At 44.0% G+C, this 25224-nt stretch overlaps 1 protein-coding gene across 3 annotated transcripts in view; it reads right to left on the minus strand.

The window, feature by feature from the left end:
- The window catches only part of LOC116851835 (forkhead box protein O), a 221083-nt gene that overhangs the window by 11606 nt on the left and 184253 nt on the right, over positions 1-25224 (minus strand). The gene's annotated exons all lie outside the window — the stretch shown is intronic.

Raw genomic sequence — 25224 nt, forward strand, 5'->3', positions numbered from 1 at the left:
GGCTCTCTTGTTCGAAGGATGCAAAGGAGGCAAGGATAGCAGGATCAAGATCGGGACCGAAGCAAGAATAATGCAAGAGCGAGCGGCGCTAACAAGGTCGACGACGCAGGATCAAGATATGGTACCCAAGAAAAGAAGAACACGAGGTGAAGTTAGGGGACAAGCACAATAACCTGAAGATAATAGATTCCAGGATGCAGAAGAAAGAACGCGGGCGTGGACCACAGGTTAGGACATAATAGATATCAGGATAGAAGTTAAGAGAGAAAAACAATACAGATGAAGAAAAGAAAGAGAGGAGGACAGCACAGGCGAGAGAAGAACGAAGGTATGAGAGCTCAGGAGGTCGATCGAAGCATTGTTTAGCAAGAAGTCGGTGCACGTAAACCTGCGCGAGCAGGGCAGGAAGAGAGGGTAAGGGGAAGCAAGGTTTAGAGGGACGAACGGAGTCCTCGTCGTCGCCATCGTCGTCGTCGTCGTCGACGTCGTCGACGTGATTTACATGCACGCCGAGGTGGCTTTTACCGCGCGTACCACTCACGGACGTGTTCGTAACACGTACGGAAACACGTAGCTCGATCGTGTATGAGTGGAATTTGTGTGTGTGCGTGCGTATGTTCACGTGGGTGTGTGGACACGCGTATGCATGCAGGCAAGCTGCGACCACTGTCGGCGGCGACGTCGGTCCGCTCGCTCGCTCGCTCGCGCCCAAATCCGGGAATTGGGTTTCGCGTCGGCGAGTCATTACTTTGTTTATGAGAACGGAAACGCGCTGAGACAGCGAAGAAAAAGTGTCCCGTACGGGTAGATCCGGACGGACTAATATTTACCGGACGGCCGAGTGCGCCGCGTGGCAGTGAAGTGGTAGTGGCGAGTGGCGCGCGTTTCACGATTTTTTCCCCCGGCTTTATGCATGCGGCTCTGATCCACTTTGTGAGCGACGACCAATCGCCACCCCCGCTGCATTGGCAACATACCAATATACCAAACCGATTTCCGTTCGTTCGACCGATGTACTTCGTCCGCTATGAGACATCTCTGCTCTTTCGTCACCTCCACTTCGTCCTGTCCTTTGTTGCACGAGAAAATTACTGCGGGGGTAGTTTTGAAACGGAATACAAAGGAAACACGAGATCTAGGATAAGGCGAAGAGCTCAATTAAATAAACAGATTAATCTTGCTTGTTTAGTTGAAAGGAAATTTCCACAATTCCATACACAGAAGAATACATATTGTATGCAAATAAATGTTACTTGATTCGAATGTTTTATAAGTTCACATACCTGTGAATCTATCATATAAAAGTTCATCATAATTTCAATATCAGATTTATTAAAAATATACATTTTGATATTTAGTGAGTTTAGCATTTCAATTAAGGTATTGATCCCGTTTGAGAAAAATGTTTTTTCTTCGTAAAATAGTTTTAAAACGGTTTGCTTACTTATACATGGAGTTAAACTAATTTCTTCAAAACTTTCTTGGGAAGAAAATAAATTCTTTCTTTGAGTGCATGACAATGAGTTTTTTTTAAATTTCTGATATTTTAAGACTTATCAAGAAAATATTCTTCGATGAAGACAACCGTTACTAAGAAAGGAAAGTAACCTAAGCTTTTCTTAGCAGAAGAATAGCGTTCTTATGTGTGTAGGATTCGGTAGGAAATTTTGAAGAAAATTACCTTCATATTCGTAGATTTTATTACTGTAGTCGACGTGATTTTTGCAACAACCTAAATATAACGACGTTACATCCTCTCTATGTAATCGAACTCATCGCACAAAAATAATTGAGTCGTGGTTAATTCAGAGAATAATTTCAGAAGAAAAAAGACCGAAGAATCATCGGAATCCACTGAATGACATCCATCTCAAACTTGCACGCAATACTTAAAACACAAGATAAATTTCGTCTCACCCATTTGAATATTTGACATGTTATTAGTCTTTCGAGTTTTTCTTGCATTTCCTCATTTCCACGACTCTTGTCGTCTTTCCCGCGAATCTCCGCCAGTTCATTCGTATTCCCACTGCGACCTTGAATAAGATATTGTCGAAGACATCGTCTGGAGCTAAGACAGGAAACGCGACGTACCGGGTACACGATCTAAGTACGGCAGGAAGGGCAGGTAAAAGGGAGAGGGATAAGAAAAGGAAGGAAAGGGAGAAAGCGAAAGGAAGAGACTGCGCCTTCGTTGTAATGAAGGTGTTTCATCGACAGGGACTCTAGTACGGCCGGATTTAACTGTGCTTTAACGATCGCGATGCGTAATATTGTTACGTGCGTTATGACGAGAGTAATCGTGAATCGCGGATAAACTGATGCATGTTGCATTCAGTCGCACTGTCGCCGCACACTCAGCATCGTTTGCAGCACAACATCGATTTCAAACCGATTGTAATTAATCCATTTAAAGCCACTCGAACTCTAAATAGCAACGTGTTATTAATTACTAATGCTCCCAATTTGCGATCTTCGCGTGCGTGTATCGCTTTCACCATCTGTGCGAGTTAAGTGCTCGTAAATTTAAGGTAGAATTGGTGTTACGGATGAGATAATACGGGAAATTGATCTCACGCTGATTATAGAGTGTAGATTGCATTTAGATACCTAAAAAATTGCATACGTGCAAAACGACGTACACAAAAAGAGCATTCTTATTTTGAAAATATTTTTACTTTCGGTGTGCAAACTTTAAAATGAGATTACGTAGTGTTAAACGAAGACAAGTTACTTGCATCAATAGATTTCAACAAATATAATTCAACAAATTTTAGTTTTGCAAAAATCTTGAATCCACATATATGTGGATCCTATATGAGAGAATGAGATGGTATTTTTTTTGAGTGTTTGTGATGTCGATTATTTAATAATAAAATATCTCTTTGAATATGATTACGCACAATCGGAGCTCAATTTGGCAGCAGCGAGCAAGAATCCGATCTGTAGGAATTTGAGGAAGAGGCCGCGTCTTTCTTTCTCTCTTTCTCGTGCGCGACCCAAAGCGCGATCGCAGATTCCTGACACGTGTTCCGCGTGGAAATTCGGTTCCGGTGGATTTAGACAAAGCGATAGAGGAAAGAATGGTAGCTCGGCGCTCGTTCATTCGCGCACGTACAAAAGCTCGCAGCGGGATGAAAGATCGGGCGTCGATGCCGAAGCGCACTCCCTTCTCTGAACCTGCTAATGGATTCTGCACTCTCCAGTGTCATTTTCCTTTTTTGCCCTCCCTCTCTCCTCCCTTTTCACCAACTTCACTCGAATCCATATACTTTCTACTTCCTACGCCGCGACTCCAGGTGCTCGCGTTCAGCACTTTCGCATGGTCTAATGTATAATTGGTCGAAATTAGAATATCAGGATAAGAGAATAAGCTGTCTTTCGCGCAAGTAACGAAGATAAAAGTTCGGACGTTGCTTTCGCGTCTGTCATCGCGCTAGCAGGTATACCGGAAATGGGCGCTACGTCCGGATAGTACCCAGTAAGTACTTAATGGACGGCGCTTAAATAAGTTAACGCAGAGGAAGAGATACTCGACTGTACAAATCGTAGATATGAATCCTCAGGCGCGGAAAGAGAGACATCTCAGTCTTTCCAGTTTATGTCCCTTCGTTACGATTCGATTTCATCGGCGATAGCCGATTGCGGATAGAATCCCTCTCTTTCTTTCCTTCTCTCTCTCTAGTACGGGATTTTATTTTCGCATCTCGGGGGAATTCCCCGACCGTTTATTCTTCCCTGCCTTCGACTGCGTAATCGCGGTAATCCAATGAGCGTCGTCGTCGGCCACTGGTAAAAAAAGGGTACAATTAACCGAAACTGTATCGACGCCTTTTACGGTGCGGAAGTGAGTGCATTTCTATGCCAATGAAACCGCTCGGTTCTCCAAGACGGTAATTAACCGTCGCGCCGCGAACGCCCGATTGCAAGTTTCCGGATTCCATCTCGCGAGGCGTCTCACTGCGTCGCAGTAACTTCACCGTTACTGTCGTTACGTCGCGACATTCGTTCCTTACACGGTGCAAATTTGCGTAAGAAGACCCTTCCGCATGAAAGCGAGAGCTATTTTGACTTGCTGAAGTGGTTATCGGTTATCGTTATCGCCAAAAGGCTGGCGTATTTTCCGATCAGCGAAACACATCGGTAAATAATAAGGCCGGCAAATGAAATTTAAATTACTGCAACTCTCGCAAAGGGAGGAATATCGCTTGTTTCACAAAACGTTATAATGTCTAACTTCTGAGCGGAGTAAATATTTACTGTGAACAACGCGGATGTTAGCATTTGCCCGTTTCATTGTAGGTCAAACGTTATTAATTATGAATTAAGCACACATATAGGATGCGTATAATTACATTAATAGCGACATTAATTACGATGCCGCTGAAACTACAAAACAAACACGACGCCGCGCGCGAATATTCACTTTCGGCCCGAACGTAAGAAAGCCACAATTGCCGAGCTTTTTGCTGAAATACACGTCGATCGATACGCGCGTATTTTAATAATCTGATTGTGACGTTGGTGGCGCTCTGAGAGGCAGGAAAATATCGTTTCCCCAGTCGACATTTTGATCCTACTTTTGACCTCAATATACAACGCTTACTTTGATGCTCTGAGACGTATATCAATTTCTTTTGATTGTACACGGAAAAAAAGGTTTGGTTGAATTAACCAAATATCTGATCGAATATGAACAATCCAGAAATTTCGATTGAAGTAACCCGAATTCTATTTGTCAACCAAACATCTTGTTAACTTAACCCTTCATATACATACTGGGTGGTTACCACCCATAACTACAATTCAGCGCTATCATACATCTTCAATTTTTATTTCATTAGTATGTTCAACTATCAAATTTACCAAATGTAAATATACATATGAATATATGTATATACATGTATGTATATATAAAATTGTAAATATACTTTTTCCAGAGATGACTTACGAGACAATTTTTTCCTTAAAGATAAACATTTTAACTGCTAAACTTTAACTTTTAAAATAAACTGCTAAATTTTTACTTAAAAATAATAAAAACTACAAAAGTTACAAATTTTTTTGCAAAAATTCACTTTTTTGAAATCGCGAAATATAATTTTTTTTAATATGAAACTTTTAAATTTTAATACCAAAAGTATGTAAACACTTTCTATAAACATTAAAGTTAATCTATAAATTTTTTCAAAATTTTAGCATAAATATTTTAAAAGATACAGTTGTTTGAAAATTGCCATAGGTGGTAGCCGTCCAGTGTGTATGCGAAGGTTGAAAAAATAAATGTGTATGCGAAACAGAATTCGCAATATGTTAAACAGAATTCGGGTTACTTCAATCGGAATTTCTGGATCGCTCATATTCGACCAGATATTTGGTTAATTCAACCAAACCTTTTCTTCCGTGTACTTACAAGTGACATTTGTGCGTTTTATGTCATTTGGAGGCGCTAAACAGGATTTAATTTTTGATATGTATTAAGCATACACCAATCTTTTAGAACGTAGTACAAATGTGAAAGGTTCATAGATGTTTGAAAGAAAATTTCGATTCGTGCGACATGAGAGAGTCGTGTACCCCGAACGGGGCATATGAAAAAGCCGAATAGGAACTCTGGAATATTTGAACGTGTCCCATTCTTTCCCCGTATTTAAAGGGCTAATCGCGCGAGCATTAGCGATGCCTGCAACTCGCATCAATTACAAACATCGAATCAAGCTTCCATTTCGGCCATCCATTACCGCGACTTCGACGTCGACGCGAAACGCGTCCAATATACGAAGAGCGGTCGGATTCAATTTGAAAAAATAGGTTGCGTTAGCTTTGCATAGAGCACAGTTTTTTATATTTTTAATTTCCATCCCGGCAGCACCATTTCTATCTGTCACTGACACACGAGTGTGTAGGGGGAAGGAGAGGGGGATGGAAGGCCGGGGAGAGGCGAGAGGGGGGGGGGCTCGCGGGATGAGGGGCGAAGGGGTGGGATAGTGGTGGTATCCTGCCGATGTATGATCTGCCCGCTGATATATGGTAGTAACGTGAGCAAAAATGCGGGGCCGATTGAATTACATTGAGTTACGTGTCGTTACGCAACGTATCTACGGAACGGACGGAACAGAGGGGGTGGAACGGGCGCGGACTCCGGTCGAGAGAAATGGAATTTATAGTACGACCTTTTGGTTACGTTTGATTTTGAAAAATCGTCACCGCCAAAAATTACGAGCCCACCCACGCGCGTACGTTTTGGCACGTGCGCGTCGACCATATTTATTTGCCCCACGTGTTCTCCGTTCGTTTCACGTTCTCTCTTTCTCTCTCTCTCTCTCTCTCTTTCTCTCTCTCTCTCTCTCTTTCTCTCTCTCTCTCGTTCGCTTGCTCGCTCACTCACATGCGCGTTTTCGAACGCGCTTTCCGAAGAAATATACGGCCGGAGGAAACGACGCCGTATAATACTCGCACGACGTTTATCGTTATGCATCCTGAAATTACGTATTAAGAACAGCACCGCTAAATAGCGTGGATAGGCGTGCCCGCTTCTCGTCACGCGTTTAACGCTAAATGGAGTGTGTCGTAGTAATTCACTTACTTTTCCGACCGCGGTATCGAAGTGCTTGAACTCGAGACTCGGACAAAGCCTTCTACAGCGATACGCCTTCGTCTGCCCGCCGTATCTCGAACAACGGGGGTCGCAAATCTCGCGAAAATTAACAGGTTTAACGCAGCGTCTCGGACGGGCATTGCGCTGTCGTTATCGGAGGATTGGGCGAAATTCTTTTACGCGCTTAGGTATCTCGCGCTCAATCCCTTTTACGCGCTTAGGTATCGCGACAATCGGCGATAGAGTAGACGAACGACGGCGCGGTCGGTCGGCCGCCGAAAACGCCGACGACGAGGACGAGGCGCGACAGGAAGGGGAGTTCGCGAGGGGAGTCGCGGAAAGAGGAAAAAGACGAGAGGAACGAGGAGGGTTAGCCTGTCAAGTGGTAGAGGGGAAACGGGCTCGTTGGTGCAAGGGGCGAAAGACGCGTGTCGGTGCGCCGCCGAAGGAGGGTACGTGGCGAGATAGCGGTGGGAGGGGTTGGCCACGTGGCGCCGCGGCGCGCCGTTCCGGCGCCGTCATCCCGCACACCCCGTGTGGGCTCAGTTCCACTTCAACCCCTAGCACAACGGCCCAAACGGCTGGCTGGCTGGCTGGTTGACTGGCTGGCTGGATGGCTGGTTGGCTGGCTGTTTCTCTCTTTATCTCCTGCAAGGCGAGCGAGACTCGCCATTATACCGGGGTGTGCTGCTTTTCAGTCGATTATACTGGGCGCCCCAAAAGCATGTGAGATACGCTGTTTCGGTCAAGAAATTGGCAGCCGATTAGACATCAATAAGAATTTCGGACGGTAGACACGAGGAGTCGTAGAGGTCCATTCTTCTTAGCGAGAAACGGATGCCAACTGTCCACTAATGTCTGCTGTAATTTTCTCGCGAGAGTTAGGAGCTTAAACGGGGAGCGCTCGCGTTAAGATAAAAATTGCTTCGACGATATCCGATTAATAAAACTCGCATTACGAGCGAGTGGAGGGAGAGGTCTCTGATTATTCAGTTGGACCGAGGGATTAAGCTTGAAACTTGATTCAGCGAATTCCTTCAATTTGCACCGAAATAACTCGATGAATGTTGATTTCTCTCGACGTGCACAAACGAAACCGTTTCTTGACATTTTAATTTCGGCTGCCGCAGAATGCGAGAAAAAGCCGTGGCTCTGGCGACACGCTTTTGTGTGTCGACTCGATTGGAACAACCGCGCGCTGGAGTCTTCTCGCGTGACCTTCGACCTATGCTCACATGATTCGCCGATAGTTAAGGTTTATATCTACCGGCGCGTCGGATCGTCTCCATGTCGTAAAATTAAATTAGGCGCTCCGAAAGTATCGCCGCGACCTCAACGTGCTGTTCGCGATGAACGACGCTGTTTCACGCCGATTATCGATCCTCACTCTTGGCCGGGGAGAAATTTCGGCTCTATGTTGTGCGAGCACGAGTCCTGAAGATACTTAGAAGAAATGGCGCGGATGCACGGTGTTACTAGTGTCGACCAGCCTCTCCTCCTCGACTGTGCGGAGCTTCGCGAATTCGATTCTCGGACGAATTTAAGGAACCGAGTTTCCTCTGACGCGCGAAAACTTTTGCAATTAAGGTCGCGGATATTGAGAAATTTTGTCGAATTAAAAATTACGAGCTCTCTGAATGCATCATGAATAGACAAGGCGATCTCGTCTTAATTAACCTCTCGAGTGGACCTTGGCGGAGATTTGTGATTCAATCGCCTAGATATTCCATTGTACAATCACGAGGGCGATTAATAACTTTTAATTGTATCCCTTTTGCGAATAATCGATCTAAGCTTGTTACTCGGGGGAAAGAACTCGCGGAGAATCCGTGCATGCAAAAGAACACTCCGTATAAAAGACATCGCACGCGCGCAATTCTGTCGTCAGATTTTTCCGCGTCATTAGTAAAAATGCTGCTCAATTAATACGCGCTTCTTCCATGCCATTGAGAAAAAAAACGACGTTTTAATCGTGCAGTCGAGTCGAGAATCTCGACGGGAAACTTACGCTAAACAAATTCAAGGAGTATGAAGAATAATTTTGCGTTGTTATAGTGCAATCAGGTTAGTTACCGCGCGAGTGACACCTGTCATTATGCATTAACCCGTAACTGTGTTCACGTGAAATTCGCTTTATTTATTAACCAGAATTCTACTATATATGAGGAATATATCGCGCTTCTCGTGGAGAAGGATACGAAGAAAAGAAAGAAAGAGAGAAATATCGAAAGAGAGATAGAGAGGCAGAGAAAGAGAGAGAGAGACAGAAAGAGAGTACATCTTCATTAACTCGAATGCTATATTTCTTAACTCGTAAACCTCGTCGTCATATAGCTCATCTTGTTTTACGTAAATCTTGCTGCTTAATTGCCCCCATCACGGTAACCGCGTAATTCGCGGCGCACAATTCGGCGTCAAAATGGGGATACTCGGCACACATTTAAACCTCCGATGCGCCAGCGTATTATTGTCGACATATTCGGGCACAGTTACTCTTAATTAGCTCATTAATGTTTCATTCGAGGCAGTCCAAATTGGTTAGTAGCAAATTGATTCGTTATAATGTCGTTAGCACGATATCATCTTTCGCGCTTCATACTATTATCACGGAAACGCATAACCACTTAGAGCTTTGCACTATGTATGTATAAATATCGGACCCATTAAGCTTCTCCAAACAAATAATCAATGCCTGTTCGTTGTACTTCTGAGATTGGCAACTTTCGTCGCGCGGCAAATGATCAGGCCGACCTGTAACAACCTGTAACGTACGAAATTTTGCGTGTGTGTATACCAAACGTTTTTCTTGAAGTTCACAAGCTTCATAACAATATGTCCTGTAACTTACTTAACTTATTATTCGACTTCAAAGAAAGGTAGAAATTTAAAACTGAATTTGAAAAGTGTCATATACAGTTTTTCCCTACTTCTGTCTGGGCATTGCAAAGGCAAGCACACTGAGGTTCTACATAGAAATGTAACACTCGTGAAAACTAGAATCAGATTTGTAAATCGAACTAGGCCCTCTCTTGGCACGCCTAACTAGATCCTATCTTTGTATGTCTAACTAGATTCTATCTTGGCACATCTAACTAGGTTCTATCTTGGTATGCCTAACCAGACCTTATCTTGGCATGCCTAATTAGATCCTATATTGTTATACTTAACTAGACGTTGTTATGGATTGTAAAATTTCAAAATAACTTATTTCTAGCAAAATTTCAATTGTAGTCTGTTTGTGAGAAATTTTCGACTTAAGCACTATTTTTGAGAAATAAAATTAAAGTTAGTTATTTTTCCTTCAATCTTATTATGGTAAATTTCATTTAAATCTCTTTAAGATCTTTTAAACTATTTCTGATCTTTTAAACTTCCAAAAATTGATTAAACTGCTCTGACTAAGTCCTGTAAGCATAGGTAAATGAAGTAGTTTGAATGAAGTAAATGAAGTAGTATGAAGTAGTCTGCATCAGGCTATTTCAGAGCCTATTTAACAATTTGTCTTTCTTGACGATATCTAAGCCCAACGATAGGCCAACGATGGCAGGTCTATTTTGGGGCATGCCTAGCTAGGGTCTTTACAAACTTGGAACATGCCCTGATTAATTTCTACCCGAGAGATTCTCAGTTTTGTTCCTTGATAACTTGAGAACCGTTGGGGATTTTGAGATAAAATCTTTTGTAGCTTGTGCAGTATGTTATCCATATATTTCTTAGATTAGTGTTATTACCCGAGTTTTCCTGGGTTACTTAATAATTGAATAATTCCATTATTTTCTTGAAAATCCGAGAACACTCTATCTTGAGATAAAAGATAAAATTTTTATTTTTAATCACACTTCAAAAACAAACTTTTAGTTACATAATTGAAATGTGCGAAATAAAAACTTTCAACAAAAATTACCTTCAAGAACCATAAAGACTCTAAAAAGTGTGAAACAGTTTTGATTCAATATTCCTATATATCTACAATCCTATTCTGATATTCTAGCGATATCAAAAGTAAGAAATTAAGTAAATAACTCATTATATAACTGTAAGGAGACTAATAATAAAGAAAGCATGATTATTGACTAGTCAATTTTTCAACTTCTAATATCGTAAGAATATCTCTTGATTTTGTTCTTTTATTTATTTTTTATCTATTTAGTTTGCATGTAAAAATCTTTTTTGTAAACAATTTTTAATAATAATAGTACAATTGTAGATATATAGAAATATTGAGTCAAAATTACTTTATACCTTTCAGAGCTGTTAAAGTTTTTGAAATCGCTTTATATATTAATAGTCATTGATAGATTGCAAAATTGTATAGTCGGTTATCTGCAGCACGACAAAATCTGTATTTGACATACAATGCGAAGTTAATGTTTATTCAGACCAACAATCATCAGACTCGCCCAAACACTCGAGACCGAGAAGTAATTGCCGTCTCTGCGTTCTATCTAACGTCTCCCCCCGGTTAGTTGTTCAACTTCCGACCACGCAACGAGCCACAGAAGTCCTCGCACGATGTGGTCGCAAGGACGATGCGGCGAGCGCATCCTGCGCTCGCGAAGTAGAGCGAGTCAGCCGCGAGTCAGGCAGGTCGCGGCGCGACGCGTCGCGTCTCGACTCGACTCGACTCGACGCAGCTCGACTCGCTGACGGCTTCGAGTTTTCCTCCGTCTTCCTCTTTCTCTCCCCTGGCCTGTCCCTCTATATACGATTACGTCAGCATGTTTCAGCGGCTGCCGGTGCCCGAAAGTTTTCGCCCGGCGACAAGATATTTCAAGTGGTCGCCCGGTCGCTCAGTCGCGATCGTCCCGCGCTGAAATATTGGACGGCTCTTTCTTGCAGCCGCATATTCTTCCTCAACCTCCTCCTCCTCCTCCTTCTTCTTCTTCTTCTCATCCTCCTTCTCCTCATGCTTCTCCGCCTTCTTCTTCGTCTCTTCTTCCCACCTCCGGACGCACCCCGGTGCCGCCGCCACTCTGCAATCCCCTCCACCCCCTTCGTCCCTGTCATCCACCATCTCGCGCGACCTTCTTTTTCTACCAGGCTTCCTTCTTTCCCGTTCCCGACCTCTTCCTCCGTCGTCTAACCTCCTTCCACTCCGCTCACCACCCCCGTCTCCTGCTGGTTCACCACCCCACTGACGTCTTCTTTTCGGGCGCCTTCGCGCAAGAACTTCACGACTTATGACTCGCGTATTAAGTCCGGCGAAGCCCCGGCTATCCGCCGTTAACTACCCATGAATGAGTTACACTCGGCCGACGCTAATTTCCCAGATTGTCCAAAAGGGACGTAAAGTGTCTATTAATCCGCGTAACGAGGACGATGCCGGTGCCGGTGCCGGGACTGTTTCCCGAAGGGAGAGAGCTACGAGGCTCCTTTCCGGTCCAGCGCGAAGGATAGGGGCAGGAGGAGGAGGAAGACGGGAGAAACGATGCCGAAGAGAATCATGGTGCGGCCGCGTCGCGGACGTATCCTCGGGATATTTAATCGCGGACGTTTAATGGTGCACTATTACAGACGCGTGGTTGAACGCGACTTGGCGCAGCGAATTTTAAAGGTGAGATCGACGCAGACACCGCGATGAAACGTGAATGACACGTGAGACGAGGCCAGACCCGGCGAAAACACATGTTTTATTATGGCGCTGATGTCGAGACTTTTAAGGGGAATCGCGAGATCTCTCATTCGTTTCGCGCATACAGACTGCTGATTACGCGATGCGCCGAGAATGTCAGAACGGGGCGATGCAAACACACACAGGGATGTATACTCAAGTCGTTCAAATATCTCGCACTGCAATATGAGCTCTCCACGTTCCTCGCGTTTTTCGAGAATTCAAAAACGCATCGTTCTCGACAGATTTCTCGACAAATGCAAAAGTGCTGAGGAGGCCTTCCATTGTAAGGCGCGATATTCGAATCGTTCGAGTCTGTCCGGATGTTCGAAAATGCACGACGCGAGAAGTTCATGTATTTTTCCAAATTTTGTATCACAATCTTGTGCAAATAATTCCGATAATTTGTGTACGTTAAATGCAATACTTTGTGACGTGCTGCTATAACAAATCACGATTTTATAACATTGGCAAGAGGCAACAAGGCGCGAGATTATTAAAGGATTCTATAAAGGAGAGCCATTATATAATTAAGAAATACGATTTCTATAAAATAAGATGTAGGTTAACATATGCATTCATACATGTACACTTTTGAATTGGGCCAATTACGACATTTATTCCGAGTGACAACGAATTTAAGGAAGATGCAGGTGCAGATCGGCGCTACACAATTATTCTAGCAAGAGACCCTTGAAACTTGTCGCGTGTCACTTTTCAGATAAACTGCCCAATTAATGCCATTTCGCGTTTTAGAAGCAGAACAGAGGATTTCCTATATTTGTACTCGTGACATCCTTCTTCCTTTATCTAAACGTCACGGAGTGACACTAATTGCCTCTATTTTCCACAAACGACACGGTTCACGGATTAGAAATTCACATTTCTTTCCTCCTCCCCCTCCTTACACAATTTCGGAGGGTATACTAAAGGATACGATGGGAAAATGAATGAGTGGCTACACACGGGTGGGAAAAGTAATGAAATATTAACAAAAGTCAGTGACTTAAGATATTTGCGATATTGCTGTTACGACCAACACACATACAAATCGTGTGATCGCCGGAGTCCACGGGAGCTTAGATTGAAGTTCTAAAGTTAAGAGGCACGACGAGATCAAGACGCTCTATCTCCAGAGCTTTCGGCGAGAGGCGCCGAAAAGGATCGTTCGATACTACACGTCGTTTCAACAGCCAGCACGAGTCGGACCTCGGTGGAAGGACGACGACGACGACGACGAGAGTGGTGAAGGAGGATGCGGGAGGGCAGCGGGTTAGCTTCTTCCGTGGCTCCGCGTCCTTCTTAAAGGACGACGGAAAACGCCGGGCGGAACAAAGTAGTTGGCGCCGATTAAACAAATCGCATTATAAGTTAGCCTCTGCTGGCTGCACCAAACTTACCAACTCGCTTTATATTAAGACGAACCGCCCTCCAGGACACCCTCCAGGATACCCTCCGGGCCGCGCCACGCTTGATCTGAGACCGGCTATAAACTTCAGAAATGGCTCTTCTCCTCGTTCTTCCCTCCGGTCTCGCCCTCCTCGTGCTCGAGCGCGAACGGTGGGGGAGGATATAATTGTTTAATTGAATTTATCAGGGCGACGCTCGTAGATTTGTCAAGGCTGACAGTTTTAGTCCTTCGTCGTCGTCGTCGTCGTGCCGTCGCCACCGCCGACCGACTCACCCCTGGCTTCGTCCTAGCCACTCCGTCGGCTAATCGCGCGCAGGCCTACACGTTACGGCACGACGTCAGGACGTCATTCTTTATTTCTCCCGAATCTTTCGAGGTCTCGGACCATTCCTCGTTACTGGCTGGCTATCTATTACTCCTAATTAGCTCACGTCGCTGCGAGAGCGCGCTAAGTTCGTCTTCGTCTCTGCCAGGGGATTCCTTTGAACTTTAACCTCGTGACCCGGCGAGAGACTCGGTGACTTGAGGAGTGGCCGCCTCTCTTTCTCTTTCTTTATCCCAGCGGATGAATGTTTGATCCCGGCGTGACGCTCGCGCGATCGGATGCGATTTTAATAGCGCGCGAGCGCGAACAACGACTAGACGATTAATAGTTTCTGCATCAGCCAGACCTGGCGCGACTGGCGCGGCAAATATCGCTCCTAAACCATCCACTCGATGTGTCACTTCGCGTCTAATCAGCCGGCTGATTAAAGTTACCCGGCCGCCTCGTCAGAACGGAGGTAAAGAAAAATACGGAATATATTTTCGGCGGATTGCTTCTTTAAAGTGAATCAGTAAAAGGACTAATTGACCAATGACCAGTGAATTTTCACTGATCACTTGAGTTACTGATTTTCTGTGAAAACACTTGCCACACTTCACTGCTTCGTCTTATTTCTCTCTAATTTTTAGCGGCAAAAAGATTTCACTGCAAAATCCGTGACAAATTCGTCATACCAAATCCAAGTTTCCGTGTTTATGACGACGGAATTAATAACGGTCTCTATACACCTTGCATGCAATGGCACTGCTTGCGTTCACAAAACACATCAATGATGCGAATAGTCGTTACTATTAATTGATCAAATCAGGACGATTTTACCGATCGCAGTGCTATATTTATAAGTGAAAATCACCAGATAGCATTTCAGCGAAAAATATACTGACTGTACTTCAGAGAGTATCGCGTCTCGGAATATTCGAGCGGCGGTAACGATTGCTTCTCGAGAACATTTCACGTGAAAATCTCGACACGTTGCTTCGCTTTTCGCGTGGCATGAAATAGGAATTTGTTTTCTCTTCCTCTGAATTTCAATGTGTGTTAACTTTATGTTCTTCCCACCACCCTCCCGATTACGGTTCAGGACGAGAATGTGCGGGGCGGCGATCGATCTCGCAACAGCCTAAAAATGCGTTATAAATCGACCTTAGACAGGAAAACGGGATATCTACAGTGTAGGGGGATTGAAATCCGCTCTAGAATTTAAAGGCATCAATATTAGACTGTCATAAAAGTTACTTTACGACGGCGAAACCATCAAAACTATCGAGCGGCCTGATTGCGTTTTCGCCGTTTTACAATCCTCATGAACGACGCCGGCGAAGTGCGCGAGCATTATCGTTTTCAACTCGATTATCGTGATTCCGCGATGACTGACTGCAGCCAAACGCATACTGCGCAATGACATTTATCTGAAAACTTTTTCCCCGAACACGGCGTGCTCTATCTGCGCGACATAAATCTAGCAGAAACGAGCGAATCGATAGATCCGGCGTACTTCGATTTAGTAACTGCCGCGGGAACGCTTGAGCATTGCAAAATGGAATCGCTTGGAAATTTCGGTGCGCGAGAGCGAAAGGTGCTGATTGAGTTCATCTGATTGATTAATGCATTTCTGTCGGTAAGAAAATATTTACAATCAAAGTTATACTTGTAAGTGTACATAGAACTCTCTGTCGCTAGTTACGAATCGCTTGAAGATGCATTACCCCTGCAAGGAATCATTGAAAATTAGAAATACGCTAATATTTCTATTTTCTGTATTCTCTAAAATTTTTGGAGTAAAATTTTCTTTTGTGGCGCAGCGAAATGAAGTCGCTCAGCATATCTCAGGTGGTCGCGATATTAAAGGTCAAAGTGTACTTTTTAAAGTATAAATAAACCACAAATTTTACAAGCAGCTTCGCAGAAGTGATTTGTCTAAAGTATCGATCGCGAAAGACTCTCGCCGAAACGATATTTGCTTGAGCACATTTGTAAAATTGTCCGAAAGATAGCTTTCCCTTGATGATTAATAAATAGTCGTGTAATAAATGATGAAATGAGACATGTGAAATGATGAAATGAGTCTGTTTTGTCTGCATTGCGCGATCGAAAGAGCAAAGTGCACGGCAAAGTCGCGCGCGATCGCAGCGATCGAAGCAGCCTTATAAATCGAACGAATCAGTCGCTTATTCATGTTCCTGACGGATTCATCGGCCATGTCATCCTTAGTCATTCTCGCGCCATCGCTCATACTCGCCCGTCGAGACGAAAGTTTTGCGAGTAAAAAGGAATTTCAGCTCGGGGTGAAGGAAGAGTGCGTCGTCCATGCGCGGATTCTTTTGTAAGAACGCCTCGGCCGTTGTCGGTGTGCGCGACGTACGTGATTTCTCGGGCGCGCAATCGCGGTAACTCGATATCGAGCTCATAAATTTACATTACATCGGGAGAGATACGATTGTATCTCTCGGAGCGCGTTTCACAGCGATGTTAACAATGACAAGCCCTCGCGAAATCGCAGCTCGCTAATGGACGCGGAAAATCGTGCAGTTGAGGAATACCTTCGCGAGAATTGTCGCTGTCTGAAAAAAGTGATTCCGGCCGTTTCGACGGTTAATTGAATTGAAGAGCACGCTGCGCTCTGCTGAACCCGGAGATATCGGACCGTCCGATTGGCCGACGCATATTTACCGCGGCGATATGTTCGCCGATACAATTGATCCTCGACATGGATAAAATAAGGAAAAACCGCGGGTTAGACAAAACAGTGATGATTCAGCAATATAATTCGTCATTTATTAAATAATCAATGTCGTATCTTCAGACGCAAACAAGCATGCCTCGACCTCGGTTTCAAAACTGCCCGATATCAATGTTTTATTTGGCGAATTATATTTCTTTGCGCATGACATAACTGTAAAATGTTGCATTGGCTGTATGATTATTCGCGAACATCTAGTAGATTTCAGATTAACATTTCATTAGAAAAGGAATACTCATTTGATGGAGTTTTCGCTTAGAATATGGGATTGCAACAACAATCTTAACTAGAGTTCTTTTTTGTCAGATGCATACTTGTGTTAATGTGAGAATACGCGTTAACGAATGATACTAATCCGGAGTGATTCGGAGTAATCTCGGAAATCAGGCGGAGCACTTTAATTTGCTCGTAGGTAGGTAGAGGATAGGAAAAGAGGAAGTAGGGGAGGGAGAGAGAGAGAGAGAGAGAGAGAGAGAGAGAGAGAGAGGGAAAGAGAGAGAGATCGACGAATGGAAACGAGACAGAGCAGCGGGAAAATGTGCGAGAGAACCGGGATAGTGAGAGGTGCAGATAGGCGGCGGATGGATCGTTGTTGCCATGACAGTCCTCTGTCGGACGAGGGAGAGTGTATGTATCATTCCTCGGCTCTCTAAAGATCCTACGTATTCTGATCGCCGCGTAAAGGAACTAACTAAAGGATCCGAATGTGATCGCGAGGAAAATTTTGCAGCAATTTGGAAGCGCGCGGAATCGACGTGTTGAGCGTGATTTGATCGTTAAATACAGAGAAGCACTCGAGCTGCCGCAATCGTGTGCTCCGCCAATAGCCGGTGTTATTACATAACATTGTTAGCAATAATAAAATAACGGTATTACACGTTGCAGAAAGCAAAAGGATTAAGTACAACAATACCTGATAACCATTTTCGTATTTATTATTGGTACACGGAGAAAAATAATTTGCTGACCCAGCAAATTTTCTACTGGTCTAATAAAATCTTTTCGTTATTATATGGGCAGCAAAAAGATTTGCTAAGAGCACTAATCGCTATTTGCTGAATCTATAAATTATTTTTCTATAAGAACCATGATGGATTTATATAAGCAGTTGCACTTTTGCTCCGATAGCAAATAAATTTGCTAAGGATACATTATTTTGCATCAATAGCAAATTAACGTGATTCTTAGGACAAATACACTCCATAAATTTTTTCTATCCTGGCAACGAAACTACTTCTGCTTTAATAACGAATAATTTATAAAATTAGTTATGTCAACTAAATTTTTTTGATGTCACTACAAATATACAGTAGCAACGACGATTTTGCTAAAAGAGTAAAATTATTTTTCTCTGTATAGACATCAGACTTAACGGAGCTTACAACAGAGATTTTGGCCGCGAGTTCGATTGTAAGCGCGCATGATAATGTCGCAAGTTAATAATAAGACTCGATAACGGGCAGACAAAAAGTTCGGACAAATCGATAAAATCGCCATTATTCTCGGTATATCCGAATGGTTCTCGAGTCAAAAAAACGCTACTTGCCAGCATTTTCGTCCCATCGCGATCAAGTCAATGACGTTAAAGACACACACGCGGTTTCGCATGGCACCGTGCGTTGGCGCTTTAAGGAGCTATGAGCTTGAATACCGTTTGAAAAGCTTTAAAAGTGAGTGAGCGAGCGAGTGGGTAAACAAACGCCGGGGTTGTTTACCCTTCTGAGAATATAGACTAGAGCAGGTTGCCCCAAAGTGAGAGAGAGAGAAAGAGAGCCGGAGGCACCCGCGTTGCGTACTTTCCTCTACCATGACCTATCCTGTTTCATTGTCCCTGATGTTGTCCATGAAGATCTCTCTTTCCTTCTACCCTCTATCCTTCCTTCCTTCCTCTTTCTCTCTTTCGACCACCCTCGTCAAACATCCTCTCCTCCGCGCATGTCGAGATATTTCCGTGTCTGAGACGGTGATTGTTCATTGACGATTCCCAGTCAATTAAGCGACGCTCTCTCATATTCTATCGCGGCTGTCGATAAGTGACTAATTGGAGAATAGAAACGCGTCGGTCGCATCTATTTTTCATCGTCTTTCTCCGCTACTCCGTCTCGCGCTTCGTCCTTTATTTCGGAATACATATCGACGCGTGTTGAAATCCCGTGGGTCGCGCGTTCGCCCTTTTCTTCGCGGTGTCAAAGGACGGCCTCGCTTGCCCTCCCTGACAAGAGAAAAGGCATTCCAGATGACGTCGCAAAACGCGTCATTAAGGGAAGAAGAGCAAGTGTCGCTTAGGGGGGACGACGAAGATAATGACGACGACGACGACGACGACGACGAAGAAGAAGAGCCGATGTAATTATTTCAAGGCCACTGAACGCGCGATCGAGCGAGCCACCTCGCATCGCATCATGCTGCTCCAGTGATCCTAAGACGTCACTAATCTCCGATCCTTCTCGCGAAGGCGCACGTAGGACCTTCCTTGCTTGCTTGCTTGCTTGCTTGCTTGCTTGCTAGCTTGCTTGCCTGTCTCCTTCCTTCCTTCCGTTCTTGCTTCCTTCCTTCCGTTCTTCCTTCCTTCCTTCCGTCCTTTCTTCCTTCCTCCTCTACCTTCCCACCGATAATCGTCGCAGCATCGAGCAACATTATCCGCCGCCGATTTACCTAGACGGAAGTTCACTCGGCACCCTTCGCCGACAGTCAGGGGAATTAACGCCCCGGGGATTCGTCGTGTCGTGACTTTATCGCGCGCGATCGCACAATCGATACCTGTCGGGCTGCGAGACGACGCGACGATAAGGCCCGGGCGTGTCGCGCACGCTTTATCGGGATTAACGATTTTTCGCGTACTCTTCAAGACGGAGCAGAGACGCGTTTAGTCGGCTAACCGATTAAACGAGATGTCAAACGAAATCGAGAGAGTACTCCGAATTTTCCGAATCTTTGAGTTCTTCGATGCGCTCCTCATGTGTTGAAATTTTCCAGGAAAGGCTTAGATAATTGAACAAATATATATAGAATGTATTCATCAGTTTGAGGCATCTGACGCCATCGCTCTCAATAGAGCTGAGCGAAATTTTTATTTTTGTAAAATAATTTTTTATACTAAAAATGATAAATAATATAGTTAAAATCCTTAATCCTTGATAGCTTTATTCGTTCTTTCGAAAAAAAATTCATAAAAATCTCCTATTTTTCGGTAATTTAAACTAGAACTTCCCCTTAAAACTCTCAGATTTCTGAAATCTTCGGATTCTTTGTATCTTGAAGAATCTAAGCAATTTTCCCCGATTTGTAATTGTTTTGGTATCCCTCAAATCCATAAATGTTTCTAGGGTTTTTTACAATTCTCTGGAATCTCTCGCGATGCAAATGAATGATATTCTATCTTATTCAAATCAATCATAATTTTAATTACAGTCGTTCATTATAGATTCGTTCCCACTTATTATAATCTCGGTTATATCCTGCAAATTATGAAGATATATTGAATCATACAGAAGAACGTGAAGAGAGCCACCATGATTATTAATCGCGCGTACAAGAGAGCGTGAATACTAATGCGAAAATGAAGTTGGGCAAGTCGATTAATACGGTTCGATTTGCGTCTATCCGCCGTAACTGGTACGGGCGTGTTTAAGGACGTCGTTAGGATAGGTATAATAAGGCAAAGGTGCGCTCGAAGTTCGCTATTAAGCGCACGACTACGCGCGAACGCGATAAATTTCCCGAAGACATCGAGCGTACTTAAGTTATAAGTTATAAATTACAAGTCTTCACACGCTCGGTTAAGTTTCCAGGAGACCGTAATTAAAGGGTAAGATTTCTGTGAGGCTGTTTCGTCGCGAGATAATTATACGTCTGACCTACTTTCGACGCTTTACGTCAACATCCCCTTTCAAGATCGAAATAATTTATAAGCGTATCTGCACGTGACATCCAATTTTTAATGCGCACAGTCGTGCTGAGCAATATTGTATTGCGATCTCTCTCTATCTCTCTCTATCTCTCTCAAACATACTTCCTCCCTTTCTTCACGGACGACATTGCAGCGTACAAACGAGACAATTTTTTACCAAAAGCCGAGAGAGACAATAACGGTAAGATATCGTGAATCAGGCGCACGGTCGTATCGTGTAAGGATGATGCATGCGAATATCCGTCAATTCGGATGGTCCAGAGCGTCACTGCTCTGCCACCGATCATCCCTCGGACGAGGGACGGACGAGGTCGTGGTGCAGTTGACCGTCATTCGATGCCTGCCAATCACCGGGAGCGGTGCGTTTCGATTGTTCGCGGTGCAATTACGAGAGCAGACGCAAAAAAGGGGGTTAGGGGAGGCACAGGATGAAAGGGAGAGAGAGAGCTGTCACGTGTCGCGGCCGCGGCAGAACGTCAAACAAATGACTCCCCTCAATTTGGCACATTCAGCGTATAGCTTGTTGCGTGCCCATTCATCCAGCGATACCTCATCTCGCGACGTCAGGTCGTGTGCTCTTGCTAACCCTCTTTCTCTCTTTCTCTGACCACCTTATACCGTGTCTTTGTGCGTGTAACATGCTTGCGCTTGCAAAAGCGTCGTGGCGATCGTGTTCGCGACGTCCGAAGACGAATATGAGTGTGTGCGTTTTCGCAAACTGGATATATTACCTCGTCAAGAATCTAAAAAGACTCCATTGTCACATTAATATTGATGAAATAGCTGTCTCAATTTGTAAATAAATTTGCCCCGCTTTGCTTCATTCGCGTATTACTTTGATATCGCGTCAGACTCCTGACGACAAAACATTGCAAGTAAAAATTTTTATTTGTAATTAAGAGCAGAAAAAACCTAATCCAAACTCATCTTGTGAATGTATCAATATTTATCATGGCCACTATCTTGAATCAGCCAGTTTGAATTTAAGTTTCAATAGTAAGTGGAATCATCATCCAAAAATTTCTATAATCATAAGTATCAATGTGAAACTTTTGGGAAAGAGAGAGCTATGAAAGGGTTAATGTACGAAACACGTTATACGTTAGATTATTTGAGCCTGTCTCGTAGTACAAGGAGTAAAAGTTGACTGCAAATTCGCCGGCGGATCCTTCTCTAGCCGAAAGGAAACGCGATAGTCGTTGCCGGAACACTGTGTGCGATACACACGCACAAAGGTCGACGACGTGCACGCGCGCGCGCGATACACCGTAGACGGGTACACCGAAAACCCCGGGACGAAGCGGCGGCGGTCTCGTCGGCGGTGTTCTGTACACTTATTTAGCGTGTAAACACTCACGGGGTTTGCCAGAGGAGCAACAAGTGCCCACTGATACCACCGAGAGTAGCTGCCTTTACACCTCCTCGTCCGTACACAGGATACACACGGAAAGTCGCCGGCGGAGGCGCGCCTGCACTCGAGCTGAATATCTCGGGTGTCCTGGCGAAGTAAGAAGCCGCCATGACCGGAATTCTCACCTCGATTTAGCACCGTCCCCGACACTTAGCGTGATTTGCGTGATTTCGGGATTTATCACTGGCAGAACGACGATCGCGTTTCAACATCGACTCCGAACAGAAATGTGCTCGTTGCGCTTAGCACTACATTTAAATAAAATATAAGCTTGGATTAGATTCTCTCTCTCTCTCTCTCTCTCTCTCTCTCTCTCTGGTTACTAATTACAAATAAAACATTAGGCAGTTGTTCTTCTGCAGTTTTTCAGTCTTTCAGTAGCATTTTTTGATCATTCTCTGCGCTATGTGCCAATTTATTGTGTATTTCGTAGTTTATTTCAAATAGATTATACCATCTTATTTTAAACACCACAGTATAGTTGTGCAATTATGTAACTCTTATAGGCAACAGTCTACTTGCCAATAAAACACGATTCTCTCTCCTCTATGAATTCTCTGAATAAGACAGAGAAAGAGGAGATGTTGCTAGTAAGATATCTAAAAGTTGCATTTCTTGAGAAATTTATATGACTATTTTATCAAAAATATTAAATTTAAAGGTACACTAATTTTTTAGCCTTCCTCTTTAAGCCCTAAGACTATTTGTCTTAAGCTTAATCTACAATGTGGTTTTTGTTTCCTGTTTCTTTATCTTTTTCTGACTCAAATCTTAAGCTTAATCTACAATATGTTCTTTGCTTCCTGCTTCTTTCTCTTTATTTCTTTCTGACTCAAATTTTAAGCTTTAAGCTAGAAAAAGAAACAGAAGACAAGAAATAGAACGTAAAAGTATATTGTAAATCAGGCTTTATATCATTAAAAACAGAGAACAAGAAACAAAAAGCAAAGAGCTACATTGACTAGATTAGGCTTTAAAGTTATAATTTAAAGTTATAATTTATTTCGCGAGTGGGACATACATATCCCGAAGGCACGAAAAGAAAAAGCGCACGCAAACTTGGATTATTTTCAGGGCGTTATCATTTTATTTATAAACAACAGTATTTAGGAGGCCACATCGCGTCAATTTAGAATGAGAGCCGTTCAGTCATATTGCACGATAAATTATGTTTTTTTCAATCCCAATACCGCGCGAGAGTATTATTTCTCGGCCATAAACATCTCCACCACGCACCTCGATTTCTGGCGTATTGTTTTACCGTGAATCTACGACATAAATAAATACTAGCAGAATGGCGCGTCGCGTAAAACGCGTAAAATGCGACGCGGACGAAGGGGATCCATATTTGCCGCGAGTGACGGCCCATCTGGTCCGAAAGAAATGATATTAAGTGCGCCGGGCGAGTTGATCGATTTTCGCGCGACGGGTCGCTTCGACGTTATGTATGGACGCCATAACGGGCGCGCGACAGCGTCTTCACCTCGGTCGTCCGTGGCGGAATCGCCGCGAAGTAAGATCTCCCGCTGGCGATTTTTGGCAAGAAGCCTCAGAGTTGTCGCTCGCTCGCTCGCTCGTTCGCTCGTTCGCTCGCAGCGAGAACAGGAGTGGACACGACGGCGTGTGGAGCCCGATATCGTGCGTCGACGCTGCCAACAGGCCACTTCCCCGCGCCGGAAATACGGGGTCCCGGTGGACACCCGGCGATTCGAGCTTCCTATTGCTGTCGCGATCATTCCGCGCAGCATTATAAATCGGCGCTTGTGTACGGTTTGTGAAGTTTGCGTCCGTGGCACGGGATATCGGAAGGATGCGCTGCGCGATTTCTTCTTGTACGGGCCGGTCCGAGCGGCGATCAGAGCATCGTGTACGACACGTGATGTCCGAAAGTCCGCGATATTTGTTACAATCGGGTTGCGATAATATACACCGGTGGCGATCGGATTATCGATTGGCGGAAGCGCAACGGAAATCATAGAGGGAAGGAAAGCATTCGTTTTCTCTTTTCGGCAGTAACAAAGTGAAAATGATGGTCGATGTTGCTAAAAGAATCGCGAAGGTATATTCGAGGAGATTTAACGCTCACATACAGAAGACAGAACTCCGGTGGCAAAGGAAAGTAATTACTCAATTCACTTTTCTTCTTTTGAGTAGCAGTTGTCAAGACATATATATCCCGGATAATCGTGATAATTTTCTTGAAAATATCATCATATTATTATCAAATTTTCTTGAATATTTTCATCTTAAAAATCTTGAATTTTCTTAAGTTGATAAGAGTTCTAAAATATATCCAATTTGAGAAAAGCTCATATAATGTACTCAAAAGAGAGTAATTTATTCTCTTTACAAGAATATCACGAAATTTTATCGAAGAAACAGTTGACAAAGACTCTGTAAAATAAAGATCAGGTGGGGTCGAAGATGACTCCGGTATGTCAGGTTAAAGCTAAAAAATCGCTCAAATTTTCGCGCGCATGCGTCGAAAACAAAGCCGGATCGAGTGACATCGGTCCGGATTAACAAGACACTGTCGTTGGTATCGTTAAACGCGAAACAATCGAGCTGAATGTGATAGATGGATAAATTAGAGTTGCATCGCTCTACACTATTTGCGCGATTAATATTGCAAATTATACAGCAACGCGCGAGAGGAGGAAGGGGGGCGGGCGCGCATCGGGAGAAATTAAGCCGCGCCAATTAAACAAACGCGATGCACTGCTGAAACTTTCATTAGTTCCGATTACACCTAGACAAGAAATTAACGGCAGGATAATTCACAAGGGAGAGAAAGAGAGAGAAGTCCGTCGAAAGATGCTCCTTCCCGTCCACGCGGCCGTGCGCTCCACTCCCCGCCGTTTCGGATATTATTTTCCACGTGGTGGAGCACTCATGCATAAATGTAATGTTAATTAACACGCACGAGCCGAGCGACGTCATAACTCGGTGTGGATTTCGCATCGGGGTCGAGTGGGTAGAACTCGAGCGTGCACTCCGCGTAATACACAGCGCTTTAAACCGTTTCGCTCGCTCGCCCGCCCGCGGTGTTTAATGCGATATCAATTTAAATCGTTCGTGCCAAATCGAAACGACAAAAAATACAACAACGCCGAATAAATTAAAACGAGATGCGCGTGCGAGAAAAGGAGAGACAAACATATAGATAGACAGAGAGAGAGAGAGAGAGAGAGAGAGAGAGAGAGAGAGAGAGAGAGAGA

This window comes from Odontomachus brunneus, unplaced genomic scaffold (assembly GCF_010583005.1).
Source record: "Odontomachus brunneus isolate Ranch 3 - 2012 unplaced genomic scaffold, Obru_v1 Obru_scaffold_193, whole genome shotgun sequence".
Lineage (NCBI taxonomy): Eukaryota > Metazoa > Arthropoda > Insecta > Hymenoptera > Formicidae > Odontomachus > Odontomachus brunneus.